Raw genomic sequence first — 7,984 nt, 5'->3', positions numbered from 1 at the left:
GAGTGTTGACCCTCCAAGTGAAATAAATTCCTGAATTGATTATCCCCATCCTAAAACAGATTTTTTTTTTTTTTTTTTTTGATACAGAATCTTGCTCTGTCGCCCTGGCTGGAGTGCAGTGTTAGGATCTCGGCTCACTGTAATTGCCTCCTGGGTTCAAACAATTCTCCTGCTTCAGCCTCCTGAGTAGCTGGGATTACAGGCAAGCACCACCATGCCCAGCTAATTTGTGTATTTTTAGTAGAAATGGGGTTTCACCATTTTGGCCAGGCTGCTCTCGAACTCCTGACCTCAGGTGATCCACCTGCCTTGGCCTCCCAAAGTGCTGGGATTACAGGTGAGAGCAACCGCGCCTGACCCTAAAACAGATTCTTACTTGATTGATTTCCGAGTTCCAAGGGGAAATACAAAAGTCGAACTTGAGAGAAAGTAAAAGTGGAGTAAGGCTTCAGAAGGCTGTGATTGGTGTTGGAGAAACATTACTAGGAAATAAAGCTGGGATAATAAAATCTGAGAAATCCCACAGTGTTTATCTACAGCTGGGAATCATATCCCACATGTGGGCGGAGTCAGGGATCCCTGTGTTGTAAAATCAGGGAGGGAATTGAATATCTGGACTTGTGTCAATTAACATACAAAACTCAGTGCTTTTCATGTTCTTATTCACAAGCTATCTGTGTTCCTTCTTTGTCAGCAACCGTAGTCATAGGCTTCCTAATTTTGACCATGGGAAAAGAGGAGAGGCCTCTGCGTGTTTGTGTCTGTTGGTTAGGCTGTGGTGCAGGTGGTGTCACACTTCAGTGAAGGTCTGGCTTTTCATCACAGGTTGATCTGAAAATTGTGTACAAGGCTGGTGTCTCACGTGTTCTTTCTCCAACCTCAGCTTTTCTTAGTGCCTGAAGTGTCTGCAAGTGGAAATCCAGAAGAAGACAGAGAGAAACTGAGTTCTTGACAATGCATTTACTAGTGAGTAGGGGATGCCTCTTTCTACTGAAATTAGACCCGTATTGCTGGCAAATGGGCAGTTTTCTCCAGTTTGCATGGGTGTTTCATTTTTATTCTTTTTTTTGTTTGTTTTTATGATGAAAAATCCACTCAGCCTGGGTGTTCCAAATGCAATCAGGAGACTTTCAGGTATCCGGCCTCCAATTAAGTTTTCTGAGGACTCTAGGTTGGGTATCACGTGTCAAAGATTCCTAAATTATCAATATAATTTCTAATATTACACTACTTTATTCCAGCCCCTATTCAGGCTATTTACAAAAAAAGACATGAGAGGTCTCATTTATGTATTTCTTTTTCTTCTATCCATCCTTTAAACTCATAGGGAAATAATTGACCCATTAACTGTACTGTTGGCTGAAGTAGACTTAGGATTGTGATGAATGCAGGCAATAGAGATGCGTGAAGAGCAGAAGATCACAGCCCAATAATGAGGCTGATGTTCTAGCAGCTGAGTTCAATAGGCCCATGTGATAGACCTTGGGCAAGAGCTGCACAGTGTTGAGGAAAAAGGAGGGTTTGATAAAATATATTTGTGCTTTTAAAAACTTTGCAAAAGGACAACTAAAGAAGTCATTATTATTCTTATCCCCATCCGTTTTACCTTTTGATAATTAACCTTTTTGCCTTCCGGTAACTGAAAGTAACATATAAGAAATACAATTACTTAATTATGGTTGCACACTAAGGAGAAGGAATATAGTATATCGAGTACAATTTAGGGTTCTGTGGAAATGCTTTATAAAGGCTGGTTAGAAAAAAATAAAACAGTAAAGAGGCGTTTTTAGGCTTGAACAAGCAAAGTGACAAGATAAAGTTAAAAGAGAGGCAGTGATAACTGATGTTTGGATTGCCCAGAGAAAGTTGAGAACAGGAGGCTTCATATCACAGGAATCATCAAACTAAGACTTCCTCATTATAGCAGCCTCAGCGGTCTTGTCTTGTGCTGCTGGACTGTCTTTAAGACTTGCCCTGAACACCTGAATTACATAACATTAGAATGACTATATGTATGAATTGAATCCTATATTCTGCGTAAAACTTGTTCAGTTCTGAAGAATGCTGGAGTCTGGTTTATTACTTTCTAACTTTTTAATGAACAAGGGACCAATGACCTGTATTTAATAAATATTTGCTAGATAGGAAACATGTTTTCTATTACTTCTTTAGATTATTCAAAACACATAATAGGTCTTTTAACCATTTGATTGGTGAGAAACCTGTGGTTCATCTAGAGAAATAATTTATTTTATCATGGTCATGTTTAAAAAGTAGTAAATCATGGTTATTTGCCTTGTGACCAATCTGTAATTTACTTGAAATTCATGGTAAATTTGTTTTATTTATGAACGTTCAAGTGAAAATTTTATCATCAGTTATGTACAGGTGATTAACACATTACTGAAAAATATCTGGGCTATATTATGCCACACCTCATGCGATATTTCTTTATAGTAAAGTTTAATGGATTAACAGTGGGTATGTCTCTGTGAGTGAATCTGAAAGGCAGATACCAGCTTAGTATTGAGAATGAACTGGCTGGAAGCTAAAACAGAGTATTCTGCATACCCAGCTCCTACCTATGTCATCTCAGCCTTCCTTCTCTGGACATTAAAAAGGATTCTCTGTCTAAACTAAAATGTCTGTGATGTTTTAGAAGAAAGTGACTTTTGAAGTGTAGCTATTGACTTCACCCAGGAAGAGTGGACCATGATGGACACATCCAAGAGAAAGCTGTACAGAGATGTAATGCTGGAAAATGTCAGTCACCTGGTGTCCCTCGGTGAGTCCCTCAACATTCACATACATATGTAGACACACATTGACTCATTCATTCAATAAGTGTTGGAACAGCATCCCCGTATCTCACTCTAATCTCTTCTCTGATTCTCTCACAGATCTTATCTGAAAAAAGTTTGAGCTCTCTAAATCTGTCTGAAAGAAATATCTTTATTTTATTTTATTTTATTTTGTTTTATTTAGTTTGTCACTCAATTACAGTGTAATCTTGACAAGGATTTCATGATTTCCTTGGTAGTCAGTCTCTAATACTCAGAACAGACCTGGGAACTTAATGAATATTTTCAATGTATTAAATTAAGTATTTTCTAAATAACTCTTCTGCTTTAGTCGCTATGCTTAGGCTGAGACTAATTAGTGAAAAGAATAGCAATATCTTTTCTGTATAGAACACCTATTATTTTTGTAAATCAAATGTGGTTTTTGTTGTTCTGCATGAGGATAATCATAAACATACTATGCAGAGATTTAATTATTCTCTTTCTGAAAAGACTGTGTATTATGCATTGTGTCTTGGAACTTAGGCATGGACTCAGCATTCATAGGTCCTGACTGTTTTAAATTTCCTTTCCCCGGTGGACCTTTCGTTTGGATTTATTTTCTAGTCTCACGTTGGGTCAGAAAAATCCTGGGGAGTTTTCTGTGTTCTAGGTCTTGTGGCCTGAGCTGACCTTCACTGTTTTTATTCTTCCTTGATAGCCTGCCTTACAGTTGGTGATAATGCACATTTATTGACAGTAAACTCAAAACACAAGTACTGTTTCCACTAACAGGGTACAGACAAGCAAATCCTATGTGATTTTGCAGCTGGAGCAAGGAAAAGAGCCCTGGCGGGAAGGAAGAGAATTTCTCCAAGGCCAGAATCTGGATAAGCAACAGGGTCCTGTGCTCTAATAGCAGGAGATGCTTTGTCAATGAATAATATCAGTCAAATATTAATTAGCAGTTTTATTAAATGAGTGGTAATTTCTAAAATGTAGGTTAAGCTACTGGAGCAGAATTCCTTAGATGTTATTATCACTTTGTTCATATGTCCGATGCTACTCTTGTGTCCTCTTGCCTTTTCTTTTACTTTCGGGAAAAGGATAATTCATGTACTTGTTGGGGTTAAACTGTCGCATGCTGACTCTTCCCGATACCTCTGTGAAGACTATCCCTCTATTTATCTGCCTGATATCTCATCTCCATTTTAACTCTTTTCACATTTTAATTATAAAACTCTTTTCTAATTGCTGATGCTGTATATTCTGTTTCATCTATTGAAGTATTTTCTTCATTTGACACATTTGCCACATCTAAGTGTCAATTTTTGAAAAAAAGTAAATGGGCCTTGGGGTTTTTCAAACAATTTTATCACCATAATACCAAGGTAACAATTTATTTTTCAGTTATTTCAGACAAGGAAAGTGCCCTTAAGAAAAAACCCATGATATCCATGCATCCTATCAGAAAAGACGCATCCACCGGTATGACAGTGGTGAGTTTTATAGCTGTGTACACCAGTCATCGAAGTTAAAGACCTGGTAATGGGTTAAGTTAGTAATGACACACAGTCACCTGAGTGTAATTAGGCTGGCATTAAGTGCTTTCTAAGCAAAAGAAAATTGATACTTTGAATTCAGTGAATGAAGTGACCTGTGTTCTAAACCATAACATGAGATCTTTAAAATAGAACAAGTGCATATACATTGCTCATGTTCAGACTTTGAAAGATATTGATATCATCACAATTAATGGAATAACTCTGCAGTTGGGATCTTACAAAAGAGAAAAAATCTGTGTCTGCAGGAGATAACGTGTATGCAAGTGTCAATTGAGAAAAATGATGAGACAAGTCTCAATCATTTTAGGAGATTTATTTGCCAGAGTTAAGGACATGCACCTGGGGGACAGGTGTATATCTTTATCCAAAGGTGATTTTTTCTAAATTTATAGGAGTAAAGGATGGGATATTGAGAGGTACACAATTTTCATGTAAAAGATGGGTAGAAAAAAATAGTCATACATGCATTTTTCTGGCTGAGTGAATCTGGATTTTGTTTACATGAGATGACATAAACAAATGAGGTAGAGGAATAATGCAGGAAAGCTGCATTTTATATAAGACAACATAGGCAAAATGGGGCAGAGAAACAATCGGATATGCATTTGTGTCTGGTGAACTGGGGATGACTGCACCTGGAAAGACAAGCTATCAGTTTGCATTGCCATGGTGTCATTTTAACAGCTCATGAGGAATTTCCTTGTGGGCAAAATATGGGGGAGGCATGTAGCTTTTCCTCTTGTAGCCATATTATTTAGGAACCAGAAGGGGGAGACAGGTTTGTGTGACCCTGTTCCCAGCTTGATTTCTCCCTTTGGTTAAATGAGTTTGAGTTGCCAAAATCTAATTTCCTTTCACACAAGTAACATTGGAAAGATTTCAACTGGGCTCTACCACTGAATGGTTGGTCTAGGATTCAAAGGTGGTGAAATGAATGTATAGATGTATGTTGGTAAATCATTAAGAGCTTTTAATCTTAGTCCCTAAAGGAGAACTCTCTCATTCTGGAGGATCCCTTTGAATGTAATGATTTGGGAGAAGATTGCACTCACAGTTCCACAATGACTCAGTGTTTATTAACTCAGAGTGGAAAGAAACCCTACGTCAGCAAACAGTGTGGAAAATCCCTTAGTAATCAGTTGTCCCCTAAGCCACATAGACAAATTCATACTAAAGGTAAATCGTATCAATGTAACATATGTGAAAAGGCCTATACTAATTGCTTTCACCTTAGACGGCACAAGATGACTCACACTGGAGAGAGGCCACCTGCATGTCATCTATGTGGAAAATCCTTCACTCAGTGTTCTCACCTTAGAGGACATGAGAAAACTCACATGGGAGAGAGACTGTATAAGTGTCATCAGTGTGGGAAAGGCTTTATTCAATCCTTCAACCCTCAAAGACATGAGAGAACTCACCTTGGATAAAAGCGTTATGAATGTGATAAAAGTGGGAAAGTCTTTAGTCAAAGCTCTGGCTTTAGAGGACACACAAGAATTCACACTGAAGAGAAACCACATGCTTGTCTTCTATGTGGGAAAGCCTTCAGTCTATCTTCTGACCTTAGATGATATGAGAGAACATGCACTGGAGAAAAGCCATATGAATGCCATTTATGTGGGAAAGCCTCCAGTCCATGTACTAATCTTAAATAACATCAGAAAATTCACCATGGAGAGAAAATCATAAATGTCTTCAGAACATATTCTGACTTTAGATGGCATGGTGTTAGGAATGACGAATGTAAGGAATATGGAAGAGATTTCAGCTGTAGTTGTAACATCTAAACATGCCAAAGGACTCACATTTTGAAGAATTACTGTAATCAACATGGACATTACTTCAGTTACCTTTATTCTTCAGTCCACATCAATAAATTCATATGGAAGAGAAATTATATGACATGTGTGTACAAAAGACTTGTGAGTGATCTGATCATAAATGACACGAGAGAGCTGAAACTGTCAACATAATAAACTAAAAGTCTTCGGCAACAGTTTTAATAAATTAAAATGTGTGGGACTTTCAGGTAGAGAATCTCTAGCTCTGCGTTCAGTGTGAAAATGTTTTTATGTGCAAGTTGTTGTCAAATAACATAAGAAAACTTTACTTGGATGAACCCTTTAATTGTATTTTCTGTGAATAAACATCCAGCCAAGCACTAGGCTTGATGTTCACAAGAAAGCACAGTGATAAAATGCTGCTAAAATGGAAAATAAGAGAGGAAATCCTTTATAAGCTAAATAAGAAGGGAAAGTCTTTCCAAGGGCAATGAATCCTCTTGGAATACCAAACACTTCTTACTGGAGAAGTTATGCCTTGAAAGATCACGAGAATAACTTTCTTCACAGAGTAACACTTGTGGCACATGTGAGATTTCACACTGGACAAAACACGGTTAGCATCTTGAAAGGAGAAGATTCTTTAGTGGTAATTCATTTCTTAGTTGACACTAAGTTTCTCACATTGAGGAGCTATTAAACTTGAAAATCTGTGGAGAAACCTGATAGATTTCTCATCAGAAAAGTGAGTCAAGAAGGGGGACCTCTAGAAAAAATTCTTAACACATAGTTTAGCAAAATAATTCAGAAATTTGAGAAAATGTCTATTCATAAAAATGCAGCACATAAATGTATAATAGCAAAGTGACCTGGGCATAAATTGAATGCAGAATTATATAAGAAATCTCATTAAACATTTCCAAAAGATCAATACTTACAAATATTGAAAGAATACAATCGGTTGTTGAAAAAACTTAGTGTGTTGGCAAAGTCCTTCTTTCATTTATGTAGCCCTAACAAATCGATTTGCATCTGCACTCCTTGGCTTATGGGTGGAGATTCCAGCCCAACTTCTGAGTCTCCCCAGTCTTCAACAGCTCTTTCCTCACAGCTCACCTCCCTTTACTTCAATGTCCACTAAAACCACTTGTTTCCATCCAACCCTGGAACTGACACATCAGGGATCTTCAGCCCCACTTGCCAGATTTCTCATTGTGTCATTGCATAGATTTAGCAAGGAAATGGAGGCTGAATCAAAGACACCTAGTATATGCATTTGGGTGTCCCCAGCACTTGCCTCTGTCTTTGAGTAGTTACCTGGGATCAGAGAATAAGGCAGCCCTACTCTTCCATCCCTCAGAAATCTCTTGAAATTTTGTCCCTGAAACCTCTCTACGTGGAGGTAGCAGTTCATCTCATGACACCCCAGAGTTTATTCTGGTAAGTCCTGAGTTATTACACAGAGATAGATCCAGCTGTGTTCCTTTTACTTCTGTCCAGAAGATAAAACACCAGCATGAGAAAACAGCCGAACCCATCACCCACCATGCAAGCCTTTCCTATATTTGAGTCAATGTACTTTTCCAGAAACAAAATGAAAGTTCTCACAGAGGCGGCCTCCTCTGCCTTGTCCTCAGAATTGGAAAATGTATTGTCCATCAAGGAGCCTCAGTACTGAACCTAAAATTCAAGAGAAAATGTTTCCTGAATAACAAGTGGGATGATGACTTGAAATTTTGCAAAACATGCACAATCTTAATATGATAGGCCTTACTAAGGCTAAATGGCCTTATTCTGGGTTGAAATTGACACATCATTATATTAAAAACTCTCCACAAGTGATTGATTTTACTCT

General features: G+C 37.9%; 1 pseudogene; it reads left to right on the top strand.

Annotated features, from left to right (window-relative positions):
- Nucleotides 1-2,678: 2,678 nt before the first annotated feature.
- On the top strand, nucleotides 2,679-5,919 carry LOC113222011 (annotated as a pseudogene).
- Nucleotides 5,920-7,984: the final 2,065 nt, after the last annotated feature.

This window comes from Piliocolobus tephrosceles, unplaced genomic scaffold (assembly GCF_002776525.5).
Source record: "Piliocolobus tephrosceles isolate RC106 unplaced genomic scaffold, ASM277652v3 unscaffolded_28894, whole genome shotgun sequence".
In the NCBI taxonomy this organism is placed as follows: Eukaryota; Metazoa; Chordata; class Mammalia; order Primates; family Cercopithecidae; genus Piliocolobus; species Piliocolobus tephrosceles.
The sequence above is the reverse complement of the archived record's forward strand: the minus strand, read 5'-3'. Positions and strand labels throughout refer to the sequence as shown.